The 24251-nt window shown below is 47.3% G+C and overlaps 1 protein-coding gene across 7 annotated transcripts in view; it reads right to left on the bottom strand.

Annotated features, from left to right (window-relative positions):
- PKNOX2 (PBX/knotted 1 homeobox 2) overlaps positions 1 to 24251 on the bottom strand; it is a 266160-nt gene that overhangs the window by 195035 nt on the left and 46874 nt on the right. For 5 of the 7 annotated variants that reach the window (XM_064375536.1, XM_064375535.1, XM_064375537.1 and 2 more), the window contains exon 2: positions 790 to 860. The gene's annotated coding sequence lies outside the window, so the exon portion shown is untranslated. Of the gene's footprint in view, positions 1 to 789; positions 861 to 14907; positions 14997 to 17464; positions 17481 to 24251 lie in introns of those variants that run through there. The other 2 variants (XM_012470186.2, XM_021671229.2) reach the window with 2 other exon arrangements.

The following is a 24251-nucleotide window of genomic DNA, read 5'->3' as shown; positions in this document are numbered from 1 at the left end:
GGGTGCAGTGGGCAGACAAAGAAGTAGGAATCCCAGACTTCACCCACCAGGAGCTCATGGCCTCGCTGGAGAGGGCATGGTAAAGTGACAGTCAGAGGTGGGGACAGATGCTGGGGACAGAGGCAGGGGCAGCGTGTGTGACTGCTGTGGAATTTCAGGAGGGGGAGCAATCACTTCCAGCCAGCATTACCAAGGAAGGCTCCACGAAGGAGGCTGGACTTAGGCCAGATCCCACAGGTGGGTAGACTTTTGCCAAGTGGGGAGAACCAATATGAGCAAATTAGCCTAAGTAAGAGATCGAGTTATTACTGGGCTGATGGAAGGAGCGGTCAGCAGCATTTCCTTTTTCCTCCCTCACACCTCCCCAGAAATAACCAGATGTAAGAGCAACTGCAGGCTATAACCTTGCCCAGTTTGAGAACTGATGTTGCCACTTCCTCCTCTCGCTGCCTCTCAAGCTTAGCCCACAGGCAAGAGTGGCTGGGGTCTGGGTCAGCCTTGCAGAGTCAAGAGCTTCCTTCTCCAGCACTCATGACACATGTAACACATCAAGTCTACCTTAATGCACAATCAATATGGTCTAATTAAATAGGATGTCATATTACAGGGCCTCTTTGTCACATTCAGACATAATCTAATTAGAGCTCCACTGTATTGTATATTCTGACTAGCTCATTGTTGAGTGTTTCTCTTGCACAATGCATGGCTGTCAAAGATCAGGTTCAGGGCTGGTCTTTAACCCATAACCTTATTGAGTCAGCATGGAAAATGCCAATCAAAGTTACTTACAGTTCACAGCCCCTTTTCTGGTGAGCGGCATGGAGGACAGAAAGCCTCAGAAGTCCTGCTCCAGACTTCACCTGCCAATGAAAGAAAACATCTTTATAGACTATGTAAGATGCTGTGGAAGTAAAAGCTAGGGTGGGGATGGGGATAAACTCCCCAATCCAGGTGAATTTGGCTCAGGAAAAAGGCCAGGGCTGGCAGACATGTGCCCGCACTGAGTGAGAAAGCTTCCTAGCAAGGGACTCCTGGTGAAAAACCATTATTGTTTAGAGAGCTAACCAGGGCAGAGTGAGAGGATCATGCCCTCCTCCACCTGTTTGGTGCCTCTACTTCTTAGGACTTGTATGCCCTTCCCTGTAGGACTACCAGAAGGGAAAAAAGGCTCATGACTGTCAAGTGCCCTGAGCTGACCAAGGCAATAATTATTTACTGATGCCTCCTGCCTACTGGAAGACCCCATGCAGGGGAACAGAGCAGAAGGGCCCCTGTGAAACTTTGCAATCTTGACAGGGAAGGCTGCAAAAACACAAGCAAACAACATCACTGACCCTGTTGTCTACTGCAGAAATATGAAAGTCTTGCTGCAGAAGAGAACTTCCAAGTGAAGGTAAAGAGTCCAATAGGGCAGGAAGAAAAATGTTCATGGAGAAGAATAATGGGGCAAGACTGGAAAGATAAAAAATCTGACTGCTTTTAATTCTTTCTGGGATAAAACATTTTTGGTAAAAATAAAAACAGTCAACACATATTTTTCAGTGGTCTGCTCTGTGATCTACACATGCTGAAGCAGCAGAAATAAAATCCATGGATCCTGTTATAAAAGCACTACCTCCACATCGCTGGAGAAGGGAGATCACCCATATAAAAGAACCCCCAATAAGACCAGACTGTATATGAAGTTGTAAAGTGCGTAGAAGCGACGCTTATTCTCCCTCCACAGAGACACGAAGTCTGCAAGAGTTGGAGACTCAAGGGAGTTTTCATGAGGAGGTGGAATTTGATGGGTCGTGGCAGGCTGGACAGACAAGAATTGGCTGGTGTGAGGGAGGAAGAGGGCGTTCCAAAGAAAGGGGCTATCTGAGCAAGGGCCAGGACCAGGAGAGCATGGAGGGTCCTGGGATGACACAGAGACTGGTCTGCCTGAAAGACACTAGAGGAGAGGGTAATGCCAGCCTAGCAAGGTGGGGCCAGAGCATCTAGGGGTTTCGGTGTCAGGTAATAGAGGGCAGGCTGGCCTGTGGGCTCGCAGAGACATTGAAGGTTGTTCATTCAACAAGGACTTGACATCACGTAAAGCCTCACGTGTCCTGGGCCTCTTTAGTAGTTTCCCTCTAATTAAGATGAGCAAGGCTTTTAGGAAGAAGGTGGAATTTTAGTTAGGATTCAGGCATGGGGTGTAGTGAGATGTGCTGAGGAAAACAAATTGTCTCTCTTGTTCATGATGACTTCCTCGAGGCAAAGGCATTTCCTCTGGAGCTGTCTCCTTATACCTGCATGATCAAGGTTTACAGATCATGGAGGCGCCTCAGAGGTAGGACCAGACCACTGGACTACAAACCACTGAGGAAAAGGACCATGTCTTCTGTATCTTTATATCCCCAGAACCTAGCAGAGTGCCCAGCCTGTGCTGGGTTCTCAGTAAATATCTGCTGAAATGTTGAATGGTGAACTCTGATCATTCCAACCAGAATCCACCACCAGCACCTCAGAACCAACCTGGCTGGCAATGGGTTCCAACTTGTATTATTCTAAACTACTTACATATTACTACTGAGCATGATATGAACTTGGCACATGAAGTCTCTAGATTAAATTACATGGAGCTGTATGCTCTATGCCTGCGCTCTGGGACTGTCCATCTGAGACACCTGTGACTTGAAAGAAGATATGGCAGACTTTCCATGTGCACATGACGCAAGGCTGAGAAAGGTAGCTACTGTGCTGGAGGGATAGATTCAAATCGTCATAAAACTTTTAGCAAGCTAAAATAACAGGCCAAAAGTAAAAAGTCCATTTTTCCTTTACCAGTTTTTATTTCTTGCACAATAACATCATGACAACTACAAATGAAATAATTTCGAAAATAAAGAAAAAATGCCCACAATCTCATTACTCTAAACCGTCAGATTAGTGTATCCTATGTCTACATGCAAACCCACTTTTTTTTACAGACTCTTTTGTAGAAAAGATTTGACAAGAATAAATATACCAAATCCCTCTCTTACATTAAAAAAAAAAAAAGCAGAATGGGGTGACCCAGTTTGAAAAAAAAAAAAAGACCTCTATTATTTGATTTAAAATCCAAGGTCAATTAAATGAAAGTTGCCAGGTGGAAAAACATAAATAAATAAAATAAAATAAAATCCAAGGTCAAAATGAGTCAGGGTATGATATTGTTGCCAAACTCACTAAATGTGATTTTAGGTTGCATTAATAGCCATACAGTACCCAACTGAAGGGTGAATGATCTCCTCCACTCTGAACTTAACAGTTTGTATTAGTTCTATATGTAGTTAGAGCATCATATTTTAAGAACTTTGACAATATGAGTAGAAGAGAGGTGAGAGAAGATGTCTAGTGGTTAAGTCGTGGGTTAGAAGTCTAGTGGTTCAAAGGGTAAGCTCTGGAATTGCACTGACTTGAACCTGAAACTGTCTGACTCCAGGATCTTTACTCTTAACCTCAGTGATATACTGTGCTAGCGAGATATTTAGCGCCCTCCCTGGAGGGTTAGTTTGGGCAATCTCAGAGATTGTCAGATTGAGTTTTCTGAATCACAAGTTTCAATTCTGGCTTTACCATGGGCAAGTTACTTAATGCTCCCATGCCTGTTTTTCATCTGTAAAATAGGGCTAATACTAACTCCTCCTCTGAGAGTGGTGCTGAGGATTAATGACTTAATATATAATATACAGGAAGGTCCTTAAAACAGTGCCTTACACAAAATAAGCGCTCACCAAACGTTAGCTATCTTTGTTATTGTGGCTGTTTTCAGTATCATTAGGAGGCTATGAGGTAGAAGATACGGCAGGAAAAACTAGAGAGGTATCTTCCTTTGTCCCTTTCTAAAATTATCCACTGGTCCTTGCTCTAGTGACTGAAGCAATACAATCCTTCTCCCACATGGTCACCCTCCAAATATTTGAAGAAGCTGTGTGAAATGGGGACTGTGTTGCTCCAGAGGATAGGATCAGGTCTAACTTTAGATGTTAGCGGAAGCCAGTCTGCAGTTCAACATAAGGAAGAATTCTCTGGCAATGAGAACCATCCAGAAATGAACGAGGCTTCCTTGGAAGGTAGTGAACTCCCAACACTGAGAGGAGAATCCTGCACTGGGTGAGAAGCTGCTCAAAGCATGTTTCCCTGATTTGAGTTTCAGCCATCAGTAAAGTGTGGAACAGCATTCAAAGACTGATAGTGTTGACAAACTTATATTTTGAAAAAACATTAATAGTGTCTTCTCTCACCATCATCTCATGAAATAATTCAACTCCCCAAAGTAAAGAGTGCAAAAATCTCACAATAAAGAGCCAACCTTTGAGAAATAAAGCATCATTCTCTCTCTCTGCACACACACACACACACACACACACACACATACACAGTTTGTATATACACGAGCAGTCTCTACACACTGTACTTATGTTTCACTCATCACTATGCACCACTGCAAAAGTCCTCCTGGACTGGCACTAGCCTATGGATGCCTGTTGGGGAACCATCCATGTGCCTAATGTTTTATGGCCTTCCAAAGCCAGCAGTCTGTGATACTCACAGGCAAATGATCATGTCAAAGGCTTTCAGCCATGCAATAATGCAACCAGAATTTGAACTCAGGCTTGTCTTATTCATCATGAAAATAAAATGGAATCATAAATGAGATTGGTGATTCACATTTATAGATGAGAGGGAATTTATGAAATGGTAAATGAGGAGGGAGTTGAATGGTCATGCTTGTTTGGAAAAGAGGTGGGGAGAGGGATAGAAGAAAGCTTCCCATAGGAGGTAGCATGATAGAACTTGTCTCTTCATCTCAAGGATAGCTGTGCAGGCATCTATGAACAGACCCAGGTAAAAAGGAAGATGAGCTGTGGGTTCAGCAAAGCCATGGGTCTAACACAGAGAGCCACCACACTTGCGGGGGGTGGGGGGCGGTCAGCCAGACATGGGTTCAAGCCCTGACTCTCTTATCAACTTACTGTTTGATCTTGGACAAGGACCTTTAATCACTGTATGCCTCAGTTTCCTCATCTGCAAAGTGATAGAGCCAGACTACTAGATCTTTAAAATAAAACTCCATCTGACAATCTCTGAGATTGCCCAAACTAACCCTCCAGGAAGGGTGCTAAGTCTCTGGCTAGCACAGTATATCACTGAGGTTAAGACTAAAGATGCTGGAGTCAAACAGTTTCCAGGTTCAAGCCAGGGCCCATCACTTACCTAACCTTATCTTCTATGAACCTCAGTTTTCTCATCTTTAAAAGGATGCTAACTGTAGCACCTTTAAATGAGATGGTGCATGTACAGCATTTTGTGCAATGCCTAGGACAAATTAATAACTTAATTAATAAATGGCTGCAAATGAATAGGGAAAAGAGAGGCAAATCCAGAAGACTGAGGACTTCTGCATTCATCCTGCTGCCCATGACAAGTTTTCCTATTCTTGCCCAAGCAGACTTTTGGGATGAGGACCAAATTGTAACAACTCATTCTTGAACACCGAGAGTCTCTCTGGATGCTCCTGTCCTCTGCAAAGCCCTCTGTAGGCTCATAAGCCAAGCTTCCAAAAGAGAAACGAAAACTTGGGTGGAAAATCTGATTGAGATAGGCCATTCCAGGAGCAAACACCTGATGGGCCACTCGTCCTTCCAACAGCGTATCCACAGCTCCCGCCATATCTCACTGAGTCCCTGATCTGTTCCACCTGTGCACTCTCATCACCTGACAACGTTTTGCAGTTGCTTGTGCTTGTTCAATGAGGTTGTCAGTCAGGTCCTGTGGCCCCTGACCAGCAGACTTTAAATGACACAATAACTGGGTAATTAAATAGATATAATTATCTGGTGCTAACTTCTTGGCTCTGAGATTCTTATGCATCCAGCACTGAGGGTACTATATAGCCTTCCTCAAAGCACAATGGGCTTGGATGCTAATTCCACACTGGTCCTCAGCCCCCTGGGCCACAGGTAGTACTGGGCACCCAGTTTGCAAAGGACCTGGAAAGGATCCCTCTGTGACACTCCCTGGGCCCTGCCTGGGCCAAGCCTTGACTCTTGGGCCTGGACCTGTCAGTATAGGTACGAATATGAAGTCCTCTTTAGGAATGTTGGCACTGATGGGTTAACCCTAATATTTATCCCATGTGAGAGAAAGAACTGAACACACGTGACCTTTCAACACCAGGCAGAAGCAAGCAATTTACCCTCCCATCCTGGGATGGAAAGACTCACGTACACTGAGTGGTGTAGGCTCACAGAGCGGCTTGATCTCAGCAGAGATAAACCCTTGAGCATGATGGTGGGCCTGCTCACAGGTGAGCCTCCCTGGCCCCATGGACATCTTCTGTGGTGCTAACACACCAAGACCCCAGACTTGCTAATTCTCCCTCTCAAGCATCACTGCTCTTCTACCCATCCCATTGCCATTAACCCAACTCGCCTTGTCTCCAGCCTCACCCTGTTTTTGCCTGTCTGCCTTACTACCCTTGCCCTGGGAATCTTTCTAAAACACGATTTTGATCACATCCACTTCTCCTTTAATGCCTTTTCATGACTCCTCATTGACTGGCAGACATCATCAACTAACGGCCCCAAAGTTGACTCTTGCCTGTCCAGCATTTTTATAAATTCTGCCAACATCCAAACCTTGTGAAATTTCACATTTAGAGATCCAGATTCCTAACTTTTCTCCATAAACTGTATGACCCAACCATGCCAATTCTGCATCTCCACATGTCGATCATTGGCTGATGTTGAGTATCAGCCACCTCCTTTTAACTGTCCTCCTATTTGCCCCATAGACAGAAGACTGGTGTTGCCCCGGAAGTCTCCCCCGTCATGGCGCCGGACACCTAGAGGCTGATTCATGCTGCCTGCTGAGCAGTATCATATTCAAGGTGATAGTGTGGGGATGGTGGGGGTGTCGCATTATGTTCTCAGCTGTGGCTACTCAGCTGCAGGCTGGAGGAGGAGGGCCAGGAAATGCCAGCACCGCTCCCACATGGACCCACCAAGTGTCCTTCCCTCTCACCTGGGCAACTCCTCCACTCCTAGTCGGGGAAGAGCTGGAGAAATGTCTTACTGCAGTTTTCCAGGAAAGTCAGTGACCAGAAGGCAGGTGCTGAAGGCCCCCCTTCATTCTAGACACTTTCCCTACCCCCAACTCTGTGGCAGTTTCACCCCCTTCCTTTATTTCCATCCCACTCCTCCTATCAAAGCCCTAACAGCACATATTTTGTTAATTGTACAAACCTAATGGGGGAATGCATTGGCAAAAAAGGGTAATGGCCATCAGACCAGCAATAAAACAAAATTAATGGCCCATAGGAAGAAATCATGTCCACTTAATCCTGGCTCTGAAACTCTAATAGAATAATGGAATACCAGCCGAGGGGTTTTTTCCTCTATGCAGATTGCTTACACCATGTTAATCACTTGCAAAGCAGGCCACATACCACTCCAGCTCACATGACCCTCCAGGGAAAGTAGCAGACCAGAAACATTCAGTGCAAGGCTCATTATTGACATGCACCATGCAGCAACACCTTCCCTCCCTCCCCCAGGTGACTCCGGGACAGCTAGTGTGGGGTGTCATTGAGAGCCATCAGGTGTGGTGGGCTGGAAAGCAAGACACATAAGACCTAATCATAGCAAACATTTATTGAGTGCTTACTATGTGCCAGACACTGGGCTTTCTGACCCCCTTCTATGGACTGCATAACAGCTACTCGTTTCATCCTCTATAGCTGCATGCTGCAATAAAGTACCCAATGGCCATGTGTGGCTTTTAAAATTCAAATTCTAATTAATTAAAATGAAATGAAATGTAAAATTCAGTCTTCAGCCTCACTTGCCACATTTCAAGGGCTCAACAGCTCATGTGGCTAGTGGCTGTCATAGCGGACGGCTCAGATGGAGCACGTTTCTGTCATCGTGGAAGGTTGTGTAGGACCGAATTGCTCTAGAATGTTGGGGGTATTTTATCTTTTTCATTTAACTAATTTTGAAATAAAGGCGGGGAGGCCGAGCGAGGTGGCTTATGCCTGTAATCCCAACACTTAGGGAGGCCGAGGCGGGTGAATCATGAGGTCAGGTGTTCTAGACCAGCCTGACCAACATAGTGAAACCCTGTGTCTACTAAAAATAAAAAAAAAAATTAGCTGGGCACGGTGGCACCCGCCTATAATCCCATCTACTTGGGAGGCTGAGGCAGGAGAATCGCTTGAACCTGGGAGGTGAAGGTTGCAGTGAGCCGAGATCGTACCACTGCACTCCAACCTGGGCAACAGAGCAAGACTCTGTCTCTAAAAAAAAAAAAAAAGGAGAGAGGTGCTGTACACCAGCCAAGGTCATGCCATGCCGCTGATACACTGCTGAGCCACTACCTCCAGCCAGGACCAGCAGTGGAGGCAGCAGGGGCCCTCCTGAGCCTTTCGGGTGGTAGAAAGTCTCTTCTATTTTCTGTGGCTCCTCCGGGGCTCTCTGAGAAAATGCCTTTTGTGCTACAGACCCAGTGAGGTCAGTAGATGCACAAAAGGCATTAATGAAGAAAATTCATATAGACTGAAGGGACAGCAGAGAATAATTAAGACTCCTTAAAAATGTGCTTCCACTTTTTATGTACTATACATCCAAAGAAAGCGAAAGTGGTGACTAAAGCAGATACTTGTACACTTGTGTTCAGAGCAACTTTATTCACAGCAGCCAAAAGTGGGAGTAACCCAGTATCCATCAACAGACAAATGGACAGACACAATGTGGCATGCATGCATCTACATGCAATGGAATATAACTCAGCCTTAAGAAGGAAGGAAACTCCCACACATGCTGCAACATGGGTGAACCTTGAGGACACTATTCTAGGTGACATAGGCCAGTCACAAAAAGACAAATACTACATGGTTCTACTTGTATGAGGTACTGAGGGTGTCAAACTCACAGAGATAGAAAGTGACTAGTGGTTTCCAGGGGCTGGGGCAGAGGATGAGGGACTGGGGAGCTGTTGCTTAATGAGCTTGAAGTTTCAGTTTTGCAGGAGGAAAGGAGTTCTGTGGATGGATGCCAGTGATGGTTGCACAACAAGGTGAATGTCCTTAATGTCACCAAACACTAAGGCTCATTACTGACATGCACCATCTAGCAACCCCTTCCTCCTTCCCCCAGGTAACTCTGGGACAGCCATCGCAGGGTGTTATTGAGAGAGCTCTCAGGGGTGCTTAAAACTATTTAAGATGGCAAATTGCATGTGATGTATGTTTTACGGCAATTAAAAAATATGTATATATGCCACCACGAATGCCTCCCAATTTCTATCAAGAATAATAACGAAAAAGAGCCTGAGGTCTTAAGGAGTAGGGGAAGGAACAGCTCATCAGTCCAAGGACAGGATGAGGGAACCAAGGACTGACAGAGAAAGCAAGGAACCCAGAGCCTCCCAGCCTTGACAGGGAGAAGTGGAGAAGTCAGGGGAGGAGCTGCCAGGGAGGAGGGACTACGTTCCTGAGGATGGGAAGGCTGGGCCAGCCTCCAACAGGGAAGGCAACTCCAGAAGGCTGATGCTGGAAAAATGAGCAACGATTTAGAATTTTATTTTATTTTATTTTATTCGAGACAGAGTCCCTTTCTGTCACCCAGGCTGGAGTGCAATGGTGTGATCTTGGCTCACTGCAACCTCTGACTCCTGGGTTTAAGCAGTTCTCTTGCCTCAGCCTCTCGAGTAGCTGGGATTACTGATGACTGCCACAATGCCCAGCTAAATTTTTTGTATTTTTAGTAGAGATGGGGTTTCTCCATGTTGGCCAGGCTGGTCTCGAACTCCTGACCTCAGGTGATCCGCCCACCTCGACCTCCCAAAGTGCTGGAATTACAGGCATAAGCCACCACACCCGGCCAGGATTTAAAAAATAAAAAGAAGAAGAAAGCCCGATAAGGGAAGGAAAGGGAGGCCAATTAGGAGTGTAGTAGTGTATCTGCATTCCTAGTTGTACAGTCTAGGAGTATATCCACAGCAATAAAACGACGAGCAGGGAATCTAAAAGAAGACGGGAATAGGAGGAATAGAAACAGGTGAGAGGATTTGGGCACCTAATGGGATGCAGCAGTGAATGCCTTGACGTGTTGGAAAGGGTGTAGACAGAACCTAAGAGATGGCCCTCGTCCTCACAGCCTTATGACTCTGTGCACATTGCCGTAACTCTCTGGGCCTCAGTTTCCTCATCTCTTCAACCCAGTGGTTGCACCAGAGCAAGAAGAACCTTAACGTGGTCGGGGTCCACAAATTCCTGAAAATTTTATCCAGAATAGTATTTGTGTGCAAGTTTTTCTGGGGAGAGGTTTACAGATTTTACCAAGATTTCAAGGCTGTCTGCATCCCCTGAGAGATTAAAAATCAGTGGAGAAGACACTAGATTCACATTCAGCCAGAAAGTCCTCAAATTCCAAGAAATCTTGGACCAGACACCAATAAATCTTTGGGGGTCAAATAAATCCAGATGCTTGTTCCTGCCTTGCCTGCAACACAGACGTATTGTAAAAATGAAATGAAATAATTATATACTTTGAAAAGTTAACATTATGTGTCTTGTGCAAGTAAATACTGCTGTTGTTGATTCATAGGAAGCAAGAGAAATTCTGCAGCAAGCGGGAAGGAGGAGAAAAGAAGCCGCTCCTCTGCTTTCCTGAACAAAGGCAGCGTGATAAAGGAACGTGGAGGTGCCACAGGTTGATCCCTGAGCTTTCCTCTTCTAGTTGGAAATGAAGAGGCCTTTAATTCCCCTTGTGGAGAAGGGTCTAGCTCAGAAAGAAAAATAAATACAGCCTACCCAGGAGGTGCAGGCAGGGCAGAACACATGTATCCCTTTGTGCTAACAAGTCCTCATTTTGCATCCAGCTTTACTTTGGAGGAAATTTTCAACTGTGTGACTGAGAAAAGTGACAGTCTGAAGATGGGTCAGGGGAAAATAGCACGGACTGAGGACAGTATTTGGTAGCAGAGAGCCAGCCCCAGACTAGAAGCCCTGCATAATGACTAAGCCAGGGTCGCCAGGGCAAAGGGGACATTGCACCATGGGCTGCACCCTCCAGGAGTAAGCCAGCCCAGAGGCAGTTGGGGAGCTGGAGTCTGGGGCAGCCCAGTGCAGAAGTCAGTGCTAGAAGTGAGATGGTTGGACCTGGGTAGACTCTTAGAGATCATCTACCTTGACCTCCTCATTTCACATTTGAAGAAACAGTTCAGAGAGCAGTGGAAGCTTATTTAGAGAAGTCCAGCATTGGAAGCCAGCCAGTAATTCCCTTCATTCATTTAGAAAATGTTTTTTGAGCGTTAGATCCTTCACTAGGTTGGGGATCAATGATGAACAACAATTCCAATTCCCTGCCCTCAAGGAGCCCACAGTCTAATGAGGGGGACAGGCAACCAGTTGGTTGGGGAGTTAAGGATGATCCCGAAGCTATGTAGATCCTTCCCATCAGGTGTTTCAGAACCTTCTAATAACTCCCCGTTGGGGCAGGTACATCCAGAGAGAGGGCCATCGGGGGTTAGCCACACTTTCTCAGACCAGTGCTAGAGGGAGTAGAAAAAAATTTCGCTATCAAATCCGAGCCAAGCTAACAGTCATTGGCATCTCAGAGAAGGTGTGGTCCAGGCAGCCATCTGAAGGCCCCTTGGAGGGGGCACCCAACACCCAGCCCCCAGGGGGAGGGATACGGTCCCCACTGCAGCAGACCAGCCACAGGCTTTTCCAAAGGCACCGGGGCACTTTCCATTCATTATTCCCTAACGCGCCTCAGCAGGGCGGTCCTGAATATTGTTTCATAAATAACTTAGCAGGGCTCCAGCTTGTTTCACTGAGGTTAGGCAGATGTGTATGGTGCTGGCTGATTACGAGGGAATTTGGCTGCACTGACAGGTTCTGGGATGCTGATTCTCTGCGGAGGGGTGGCTCAGTGAAGACAGCCACGGCTGGTGTCCCCACCTGGATCTGGGATCACAGCAGGATGCTGAAAGAGCATTTGTTTCCAATTGTTCTTAGCCACTAATTTGGCTCCAGGGTATAACACCAATCTGAGAACAAACGGAGTAGGAAAACTGCCTTTCTGAGGGAGGCCTGATTTCACCATAAACGGGGGAGGGGAAGGAGGTTTCCTGAGTTCACATCACAGGCCTCAGCCTCCCAGGCAGGGCCAGCAGCTTCGCTCTCCAACCCAGAGTCACCCTGGTTGCAGGGCCATCTGCCTGCCTCACCTGCTCAGGGCTCCTCCGAGGGGCTGCGGCAAAGGACAGATTACTCTGATGGCAGGTAGATAAAATGGGATCCCTTGCTAGCAGTAACTACCCTGAACAATCTCTCTCCTGAGCAGCTGACTCTCTCCACCTGGCACCTGCCAGGCACAGAGCTCACAGGTGGCACAGGCTGGTTGGGCTGGCTCGGGCGACTCCCCAGGCACAGAGAGGTCAGGGATGGCCCTGTTGAGGCAGGACTTGCTCGAAGAGCCCTCTGTTGGACTGCAGGAAGGTCTGCCTGAGACACCCATCAGGAGAAGACACAAAGGCAGCTGTGTTTCTGGCCAACTGAGGAGCTAGCACCGTCCAGGGGCAAAGGGGAAAAGCTGCGTGAGCAAGGCCTCAGCAGCCGCTGCCTTCTCAAGACTCATGTGCGAGACCACCGGTAACAAGAGGCCCTTCTTGTTGCTAAATTGCCTTCTTGTGGCTTAAAATAACTGAATCAGAGAACCTTCAGTGTGACCCTCTTGAAAGCGAACTAGGAGATACCATGCCTTTACCAACCCTTGTAGCCCTCACTCACAGCCTCCCAGCAGCAACGTCGTCGTTTCTAAGCCAAAAATGCCTTCCTCACCAGAATGTGATTTAGCTATTCAATAGCTTCATAAATCCAACATAGTATAAAAAACTGGAGGACAGAGGACAACTTCTTTTTTTTTTTAAATCTCCTGGCAGTCAACGTACATGCCATGAAATCTTTGCATTAATGTTTATGAAACTTGTTCAAAAGGAAAACCCTCAGGCTCTTATTGATGGCTTCTTTACTCTGGTTTTACACACATTTCTAACAGACTAAGTTATCTGGTACCTTGGGCCTCAGCTAATTACAAGTATTAAAAAAGGGCTGGGCTTGGTGGCTCATGCCTGTAATTCTAGCACTTTGGGAGGCCGAGGCAGGTGAATCATTTGGGTCTAGGAGTTCGACACCAGCCTGGCCAACATGGCAAAACTCCATCACTACTAAAAGTAGAAAAAGCTGGCTGGGCATGGTGGCGGGAGCCTGTAATCCTAGCTACTTGGGAGGCTGAGGCAGGAAAATCACTTGAACCAAGCAGGTGAGCCAAGATTGTGCCATTGCACTCCAGCTTAGGTGACAGAGTAAAAAAGACTCTGTCTCAAAAAAAAAAAAAAAAAGAAGAAGAAAAGACTAAAAGAGGAAGGGCTTGGGCTTCCCCAGAAGGTAAACTGAGTCATGGAGAGAGCTAAAGGGCAACCCAGTATGTCATTAAGTGAGACTCAATCATGTTCCCGATAATTTACTCAAGAAGACAGGGAGGATGTCCACTCACAATGTTTACAACATCCTCAGGGGACTTGAAGAAGTAAACTGTTAGCCATCTAGCAAAGCCCAGATGAGAATCCTTCTTGGTGGTTCCAGGCTGCCCAGCTCTTCCTGTAGGTCATCTGTGTTTTCAGAAGCTGACTGCCTTCACTCCTAACTAGGCTCATTCATTCACTCAACACTCATGGACTCCTCCAGTTGCTGGGTCACCCCAACAATGCGGAAAGCAAGATGAAGGCAGAGATATCTTTTGATGCAACACACACACACACACACACACCCCAGGAGCACCTATTACACATTAGGTGCTTGACAGATGCACATTGTGCAGATGTTAGAAAAGGCATCTGGAAAGAGCAGAGGCAAGCCAGTCAGATTGTTCTTTAACCCAGTCCCTAGGTACTTAGGTGAGAATTTTTGTGGGAAGGGGCTATAATCATTCAGGGTTCAACTAAAAATATCACATTATGAAAACTTCAAACTGCTCCACCAAGAACAAAAAGACAACATAGCCTCAAGCCTGAACAAAATGTGGAGAAGATTCCCCCCAGTGCACCTCAGAGAAAGGCTGAAGGAAAGGCATTCGTGTCAGCCGGGGGAAAAATCCCAGCTGGAGGAGAGGAAGGGGTGTGGCTGAGGATGAGGAAGGACCCATCACTGTGGCCTCAAGCAGTTGTCACCCCTCCGTGGGCTCAGCTTCCTCATTCAGACAAGGAATGGTTTGGGGCCATCGGTGTCTGAAGTGCTTCTGGCTTCCAGGTCAACAGGTTCCCAGTTTTGTTCAAGGGCTGATTCTCCTTGTCCCCCTGATTTATTTTCACCGCAGCTATGAAAGGCAGGATTCTCATCAACAGTTCCTCTCCAGGCACTGGCCAATCACCCAAAAACAGGCATTTGATTTCTTCCTAACTGTGTCAGGTCTCTGCCTGAGGTGCCCAACCAAGGGAGACAGCAAGTGATTCTTCTTCCCCTCCCCAGCCGGGCAGGGAGTGGGCTGTGGGACATGGCACTACTATCATTTTGGGGACAGGAAGTTTTTATGAGACTCACAGAGGATGGTGGGGGAGGAGGAGGGATTCCAGCAATCTACCTTGAAGAATGCAGGTTAATAATTTATATATGCATTTAAAAAAAAAAAAAAAAAAACCTCTGAAACAAATTGCATACAAATTGTGTGACACTCAAAGGAAATGTGCCAGTGTTGCTCAGTGAAGCGTAATAAATATATGCAGCCCATAATAGCAAGTTACTTAAACTCAGGGCACTAAATGATTTATTAATTGTCTTCTAATCCTTTCCAGCTACAACTAAAACCAAGAATGTGGCTGTATTTCACATACCGGCTCACAGTCCTCCAACACCAAACATCGTGTCTGCAGTTAGCTCTCAGGTCCATTTTTCATTCCGGCCCCCAACTCTGCAGACAGTCCTGGAACAGGGTGGGCTGCTTAGCGGACTGCTGTTCTCATCAAAGTGGGTAGATGTACCCCAAACACACTGCACTTATCACATGCATGCCACACATCTCATGATCATTTTGCCTAGAGTCCCCTTCATCTGGCTTCCCTTTCTCGTCCACCTCTCCCACTGCCATCAGTACCAAGGTGCCCCTGGATGGACACTAACCCTGTAAAACATAGTCCACTGCCTCCTGGATGCCCCAGCGCCAGGCTCACAGTCCCAGAGTCCACTCCAGCAGCAGTTGGGGAACCAATTCGATGGTAAGAATTAGAACAGAGATGGAAGCAGAACACAACGTCCTGCCCTCTCTCTGGGACACACTGACCCAGTGGCAAATGTGGGATTTTGTTGTTGTGTCCACTGGTTGGGCTTCCTCCCTGTCCCTAGTGCTACAGATGCTGGCCTTTGAAACTTTGGAGGAATGTCCCCTCTGCTTTTGTAGTCAGAAATACTGCTTCTGTGGATGGATGGATGGACAGACGGACGGACGGATGGACAGATGGATGGAGAAATAGAACAAGGTCAGATCCTAGGAACAGTGTGACTGGAGAATGGCAGAAACCGAGTTCAAGAGGTGAAATGATTCCCCAGGGCCGATTCCCCAGTGACCTGCCATTGTTTCTGTTTCCCCCAACGTACTCCCTTCCAGCCTTCCCATCTCACAATGGTGCCATCTTCCGCCAGGTACCCAAGTCTGGAGCCATCTCCGATGCTGCCTCTGCCTTCTCCCTCAATCCCACACCAAACCTGTGGGGATTCCACGCCTAAAAAAGACTTCTCAACTCTATCCCTTCCGTCTCCACTGCCACTGTATAATTCGGAGCCCAAGGGTTGGAAATCAGCCGCTGTTGGCAGAATGCAGCCCCAGACATTTTTGTGGGATTTGCACAGTGTTTTTGTGTTTTGTTTTCTTTTGCTTTTAAAAAGGTAATATGTAATATGGTTCACAAATCAAAAAGTATAAGAAGGTAAACACTGAAATTTTTCCCTTCCATTCCTGTCTCCCACCTGTCCAAGCAAATACAAATATAGATTCTTATCCTTCCCTTTTTATACACACTTTTTTTTGCAGTTTGGTGGGCTTTTTTTTTCTTTTTACACATATTTTGGAGATCTTTATCAGTACAAAGAGAACTTTCTCATTTCTCTTTTTAAATGAATAGTATTCCATTGTCAGGAAATTCCATAATCTAATAAATTGGTCTCCAGTTGATGGATATTTGGGTTCTTTCCAATCTTTTACTATTACAAATAATATTACAAAGAATGTACTTAGACATATGTCATTTCCTATATATACAAGAATGTCTTTAGGATCAATTCCCCAACATGAAATTGCTTGGTCAAAGGCATATGATTTATCATTTTGATGATATTCGAAATGGCCCTTCAAAGGGGTTGTGCAGATTTACACCAAAAGACAGTCTATTTCCCTAGGGCCTTGCCAATAGAAAGTGATATCAAAATTATTGGCTTTTTGCCCATTTAAAAGAGAAATGAATAATGGTATCCTGGGATGGTTTTAATTTGCATTTCTCTTACTACGTGCAAGGTTGAACATTCTCTCATATGCTAAAAGCTATTTGTATTTTCTTTTCTGTGAAATCTGTTCACATTCGTTGTCCATTGGGTTGTGTTTTTGTTGTTGTTGATTTTTAGGAGCTCTTCATATATTAGGGAGAATATCCCTGTGATATGAGTTGTAAAAATTTTTCCCCAGGTTGTCATTGTCTCTTAGCTTTGCTTATAATTTGTTTTCGTTTTTGTTTTTTGAGACGGAATTTCATTCTTGTCACCCAGGCTGGAGTGCAGTGGCGTGATCTTAGCTCATTGAAACCTCCACCTCCCGTGTTCAAGTGATTCTCCTGCCTCAGCCTTCCGAGTAGCTGGGATTACAGGTGTGCACCACCATGCCTGGCTAACTTTTGTATTATTAGTAGAGACAGGGTTTCACCATGTTGGCCAGGCTGGTCTTGAACTCCTGACCTCAGGTGATCTGCCCGCCTTGGCCTCCCAAAGTGCTGGGATTACAGATGTGAGCCACTGTGCCTGGGCTGCTTATAATTTTTTATGGTACTTTAACAAATTTTAGTTTGAATGCCAACAGGTTGGGAGCCAACACTCTCCCATTGGCTGCAGCCTCCACTGCTCCCCACAATTTTGCCATTGACATGCTTTACCCTTTTTGATTGCCAGCCTGGACATGGGTGTGACGCCTGGAACTGCCACTACCATCTTGTGACCCACAGGAAAGCCAGTTGGGAAAACAGATCTAACATCCAGAAGATGACAGAGAAAGAACCTGGGTGCTTGTGGATGTCATGGAGCCCCTGAATTTCTCCAGCCCTAGAGCAGTCTTGGAAGTGAACTTCATAACACATAAGAAACTCAGTGCCTCACTCTAAGGCTTTGGGGGTTGGATTTGCTGCTACTTACAGTCTAAGGCTTTCTCACTGATACACATCTTGATTACTCTTCTTGCAAAGGCCTGGTCCCCTGTAATCCATGCACACTGCTGCTCAGGCCAGTGTTCTAAAATATAGACCTGACAGTGCCACTCCCCATCTAAATACATGCACTAGCTCCCCATCTCTTGCAAGATATAATCCAAATGCTTTAGCACTCACCGTGTCCCTGCCTACACCTCCCAGACTTGCTCACACCTCCATGCTTTTGCTCAGCCTGTCCCTCCTGCCCTGAGCACCCTTTTACTCTTTCTGCTGTCTAATTCCCAGGATGGTTTGTTCTGGCATCACCTCCTACAAACAAATTTCAGAACAAGTTCCCCAGTCCCATCACTGCCATGCTGCACCCAGAGTCTTCTCTATGGCTGCACAAACCCATGTCCATGCATCTTTTTACGTGCCTGAGCCCCCACCCCACTCACTTCCCCATGAGTTCCTTGAAGGCAGGGACAAGGTCTTACTCACTTCTGCATCCCCAGTACCTAGCCCTGGGGCCAGCGCGAGGTGGTGTTCACAGCATTTGCAAACCTGAATGGAGCTCCCCACTTCCATCCTATTTATTCCCACAGATGTCCCCTCAGGCCTCCTGCATCCAGCTCCTCAGAACCAAAACCTTCCCACCCAAGTCCATATCACTTTAAAGAGCAGCTAGAAGAAAGGCCCCATCCAAATCCACCTGCGCTAAGAGGAGAAGCAGATGACCTGTTGAATCACCGGATCAAATAGCGCCATCTGCCTCTGTGTGGGCTCATGCTAGTGTCTTCAGTGCTATAGCAAATCATCTAGTGCAACAGAAAGTTGAGATTAGGAGCTGGGTTCCTAACCACTTACTAGCTCATGAATTCAGGCAAATTACTCAACCTCCCTGCAATTCCATTTCCTTATTTGTGATGAAGGGATGAGCAGGCCGTTGAAATGAGATGAAATGAGTGTAATTGTCTCACATAGAAAGGGCTCAGTAAATGATAGCTGTAGAATTGCCCCCTCCTAGGGTCAACCTTCCCCCACAGGTAAATGAGGAAAAGTCCACGCAAAGTAGACCCCAAACACTTCCCTAGAGTGGGCCTTTTTCCAGCTCAAACAGCGGTATGGGGACCACACAGCAAAAATATATTCATGGGGCAACCAGGCAGAGGAGAGAGCCTGTGTGCACTGACGCTTCCTGTGTGCCCACCTGCACTAGGTGGCTTCTACCTGTTTCCACGTGCATTCCTCACAACAACCTGCAAGGTAGAATTTGCAGCTGGTCTTGCAGTGAGGCTTAGAGGAGTTAAGCAGCTGCCTCGTGTGCATGTCCATGGCCATGATCCTGGCTACGTGGAAGAGCGAAGATCGGAACCCAGCTCCACTGGGCTCTCAGCTGAGTTCTTTTCCTTGTCTCGTGTTGTCTGAAAACTACATGGAGTGAGGGCTGGTCTGGCAAATCTAGGACTTGTGATTCCTGCTGATTAAGCTCAATATGGTGACCACAGAGGAGAATGGAAGGAGAGAGAACCAGGAGTGTGAAAGGAGGGGATGGGAGAGTGGAAAGAGAAGCTCCTAGAAAAGGCTTCTCTCATATCACTAGCGTGCTGTTGTCTGGGGTGGGGGGTGTATGTGCACACACCTGTGTGTGTGACTCCATGGGTGTGTGTGCATGCATGTGCATGAGTGTGACTCTGTGTGACTGTGTGTGTGTGACTGTGTATGTGTGTGTGAGAGAGAGAGACTGTGTGTGTGTGACTGTGCATGTGTGTGACTCTGTGTGTGTGTGTGTGTGTGTGTGTGTGTGTGTTGAGGGGATGTGGAGAAGACCTTTCACAGCCTGGCCGCCTGCCTACTTTCACGCACATGCACATTTTGGCCACACCAAGCCTGAACATGCCCCACGTGAACTCCGCATAGGGTCAACAGTGGGAGACTTCACCTATTAATGCGCCTTTAACAAGCTCCCTCCTGCCCCATTGCAGGCTGGTCAGCCCAGCCACGTGATCTCAGGGGCACCAGTTACTATGCCCGGACTGACCTGGCCAGGCTGCTGAAGGGACAGTGGAGGGGAGGAGGGAGGGAGGAAGCACCTTCGCAAATGCAGTAGGCTTTCCAGGACAGGCCTTCCCAAATCCAGAGCGCTGGGGCAGAGAGAACTCTGGGAAATGCACCTCTGTCCAGGTGTCTCTCAGTTTTCATAGACACACAGAGCACAGGGGAAAACACACACTCCTTCTCATAGGAGCAACCCTTTTTGAAGAAGAGGGAAAGGGCTGGGAAGGGAATGAGGTGAGAAAGGGCAGTCTGGGTTCTCAGCCTCGCCACCACCCCAGCCAGGTTTCCCAGGCCCCTCAGCACCTGCCAGGACTCGCCCCCTACCAGGTCTGCCCTGAATTTATCTCTCCTCTCCCTGCTGGGTGGAGGCAAGAGCAAGTTACCCCATCTGACACTGTCTATGGGAAAGAGAGCAGGGTCCAGACAGGGGCTCAGGGTCACACCATGGCCTGTTAGGAGCAGACAGACTCAAAACCACAGCTCGGCCCACTCCCTAAGTAGCTTAGTGCCCTCCCCCTGTCTTAGTCCCCTGGCTACTCATGGCCCTGAAGTCCTCTGAGCCCTACTGGACAACAGCCATAGTCAAGGATTTTCTCCTCAAGCAGGGCAAAAGGAGACAATCTCATGGGACCTGGACCCAAGCTGAAAAATAGATATCGTTATTTAATGCAAAAACATATCTGCAGCTGAGGTGAGCCTCATTTTCCTCATTCTTTAAAGCTTGTGAGAATCCAGTGTTCTGAAATCAATCTAGAGAAGCAATGAAGTTGACCAATTCAAGTCAGCAGCAAGCATGGACTGCAAGGCCCTTCTTTAATCATTCCCTGACTTCTCTGATGTTGGCAAAACCAGATGCAGAGACTAAATGACTAAGCGCTGTAAGCAACCACCTAGCCCTGAAGAAGACATAATCATCCAGTGTTCCCGGGCCTTATGATGACTTCAAAGACCCTTTTACTTCCAGCCTCAGCTTTTCACTTATGAGGGGGTAATGGGAAATTGTTTGTTTGTTTATTTATTTATTTATTTATTTATTTATCAAGATGGAGTCTTGCTCTGTTGCCCAGGCTAGAGTGCAATGGAGCAATCTCAGCTCACTGCAACCTCCACCTCCTGGATTCAAGTGATTCTCCTGTTTCAATCTCCCAAGTATCTGGGATTACAGGTGCTCACCACCACGCTTGGCTAATTTTTATATTTTTAGTAGAAACGGGGTTTCACCATATTGGTGAGGCTGCTCTCAAACTCCTGACCTCAGGTGATCTGCCTGCCTCGGCCTCCCAAAGGGTTGGGATTATAGGCGTAAGCCACTGTACCTGGCATGGAAATAGCAGTTTATATATTGGACCTGCCCCTGCTTTTCTAGTTGAATGACCTTGAACTAGTTATGCTCATTTAACAGGTGAGGAAAGCACGAAGGGATCTCAGGTCGGCCGGAGTCACAGGACTGTAACACACACAGTGCTGAGTCTCCTAACCCACAGTCCTGAGCGCTCTCCATGGCCCCCAGCCTTTCTTTTAAGCCATTCTAGCCTTGATTAGAAAATCAACGATTACTGCACTAACTCCCAAGCCCCATCTTCCTGGTGGGGGAAGAGCAGCCTTCTTGCAGCAAGCTGATATTTGGACAATCTGAGAGCCTCGCAACTGCTCCGGAAGACTCGGCCTTCCCCTCCCAGGACTTAGCAACGCTGCCAAAACAAGAGGAGAAAGCTTCCAACAAAAGTTTGTTTTCATGGAGATTTTATTTCCTTCGGGGAGGCTCTCCCACCACAGATTTCTCTTTGTTGGAGCTTGCATTCAGAAGTCACCAGATACACAGCCCCTGACCCCGCAGGCCCTCGGGGATCTCACGCCTTTATCTCTCCTCCCAGGCCCACAGGCTGCCTGCTCCCCCACTCAAAAGGCCCTTTGAGCCACTGTGGAGAGAGAGGGGTTCTCGGAGTGGACAGAAGCTTGGGAGGGGCTGAGCTGTCCATATCAAGGTGGGAGGGGAGAGAAGAGAGAGAAAAAGAGAAAGGGGGTGGAGAGGGAAGGACTGTATGTCTGAGGGTTGGCAAGGAGATGGAGAGGCTGTGCCACAGCCTCTCCACCCCTCAGGCAGAGGCTGCCTTGCCCGATTGATGATGCAGATGCTAACTAGTGGGGGCTGACAGCAGGATGCAGACCTTGGAGGCTGCCCCGAGGATATGACTCAACTTGCACCCAGGCAGGGCCAGCCCAGGCAAAACTCAGAAGGGGATAAGATTTATCTTAGGTGGAGGAGCCTTTCCTCGTTGCCCTTTTCGGGATCAGCTGTCCTCCCAGGTACACAGTGTAGAGCTGGTACTCTGGCTGTCTCTCTTAGCCAGGACGTAAAGGGGCTGACTACACGAATCCACGAATCCACGCTTCAGAGCAATCCCTCCAGAGCAGTGCATTCAAAAGAGGGGGAGAGAAAAGGAGTGAGAGGGAGAGCAAGAGTGAATCAGAAGAGAAAATGCTGAGCTCTGAGGAATCGACTGGGAATGGTAGAATCACAGGCTCAAGGATGGGGGGCCTGGGAGGTGGCCCCTCACGGAGCCCACTCTGATGACGGCCTAGCTCTCCTCGAAGCCACCGTCCAAGAGGCGGGTCCTGACACGGGATAGCACAGCGTGGACATTAGGACCAGGCAGAGCTGGGTTTGGTTCGCTGCCCTACAATTAGTGAACTTTGTGATCTTGGGCAAGTGACATAACCTCTTTGGGTCTCATTCCTATCATCTGCCCACATGGAGATAACATCGTCTCCAGGTTTATGTGAGGAAGTGAGACGGCAGACCTAAAAAGTCAAGCAGGGCATCTGCCATGTGGTAGGTGCTCGAAACCCCTCCCTGGCCCTCCTGCTGCGAGGCCTGAGGTCGGGGTGACACAGTCAGTCCTTGTTTTTACTTTCCACACATGTGGTTTGGGGCTTTTTCCTCTGTAGGCACCATGTCACTCTCCTCCCAGATTACATGTAGCCAGAATCACAGTAGAATTTGAAATGTTTACATTTTAACTGTTTTTTAACTTTTGGGCTAGGCACAGTGGCTCATGCCTGTAATCCCAGCACTTTGGGAGGCTGACGTGGGCAGATCACTTGAGCCCAGGAATTCAAGTCCAGCCTGGACAACATAGGGAGTTCTTGTCTTTACAAAACATATAAAAATTAGCTGGGCATGGTGGTGTGCACCTATAGTCTCAGCTACTCAGAAGGCTAAGGTGGCAGGATCACTTGATCCTGCCCAGGGGGCAGAGGCTTCCATGAGCCCTGATCGTGCACTGTACTCCAGCCTGGGTGACAGAGTGAGAGACCCTGTCTCTAAAAAACAAAACAAAACAACAAAACAAAGCTTTTGTCCTGAGGAAACAATGAACACTGTCAGTTTACAAAGTATTTTTCAAAACCAGCATCTTATTTGCTCCTCAAATGGCCTTATTCCCATTTAACAGGTGAGGGGATCCAAAGCGAGAGTCAGGGATCCAAAGCGACGTTTCCGAAGTCATGCCATAGGTAAACAACAAAGGTAAGATGACAGCCAAGACTTGTCTGATGCCTAATGCAGACATGAGCTCCACACCCCTGCAAAGAGCAGGCAGAGGTGACAGATGTGAGGAAACTTGGGGCTTAGACACAAAGGGAAGCCATAAAGGATGACAGCATTTTGAAGATGGGGAAAATAAAATTTTAGAGCCTGGATTTAAAAGATATAGGGCTGAAGGTATCTCAGAGGAGTGCCTGTGGGGCAAGGAGGCAGAGAGAGGGGGGACCTTCACACAATTTCAGTGGCGAGGCTAGGAGTTCAGGGAAAATTGTCCTATTTCATCTTTGACCCAAAGATCTGGGGAAGGGAGCCGTGGGCAGATGGTGTAAGAGGCTACATATGGGGTAGACACAGAATCTGCTGACATCTACTTCCCAGGCTGACCTGGGCCAAATCAAAGTGAGTTCTGAGCCATCTCAATTGCTGTCTACCCACAGGATCTCCACCAAACAAATAAACAAAGGATGTGGCAGCAACTAGGGAAGGCCACTGAGCTGGCTTTCTGGATGGGGATCCTGCCTCCTCTCCGCAGGCACCAACTATCAGCCCAGGGATATAAAAAGCCCAGCTGTGAAGTTCCTTTTCCCTCTCCTCTCTTCCTTCCCTGTGCAGTGTAGTCCCCTGGCAACACTAAGCTCTGACAAGCTCTTTAGGAATACCCTCCCATTCTGCTGTCCAGTATTGACCTGTCAGGGCCACATCAGGTGCAACCATACCTGGGCAGGGAGGAGAGGCCTAGAAGAATTAGTCCTGGAGGACACTCCTGCCCAGAGATTCCAGGATCTGAAATTCACCTCCCCGGCTCTAGAAAGAATGCTCCCACTCTACCTCTTCCGGCACACATAAGACTGGTTCCATGTTTCTAGACTGATCTCCTGCTTAACCAGCTGCAAAGGAACTCTTTCAAAGGGAAGATGAGGAATCCCTCCTGGGTCCAGGGAAATCGTGAGTCTATATTGTGAAGCAATTTCAGACAGTCTCCTCTTGCTTTCAAATGTACTTAATCAACATGAAAAGGATTGCGAGGGCTGGAGCTCTTACAGGTAGAACTAACGGAGAAGAATAATGTTCATAAATCATTTAGCATGCAATCCAAACAGGGGTGTATTTTTTTTTCTTAAAGGAAAAGAATCCCAAAGAAATAGAGCCATATAGGAAACCAAATACATCATGACTTGTCCCCACATGT

Source organism: Aotus nancymaae, unplaced genomic scaffold, assembly GCF_030222135.1.
Source record: "Aotus nancymaae isolate 86718 unplaced genomic scaffold, 86718_ANA_hifiasm-v0.15.2.pri h1tg000012l, whole genome shotgun sequence".
NCBI classification, from domain to species: Eukaryota; Metazoa; Chordata; class Mammalia; order Primates; family Aotidae; genus Aotus; species Aotus nancymaae.
This window is presented reverse-complemented; position numbering and strand designations above follow the sequence as displayed.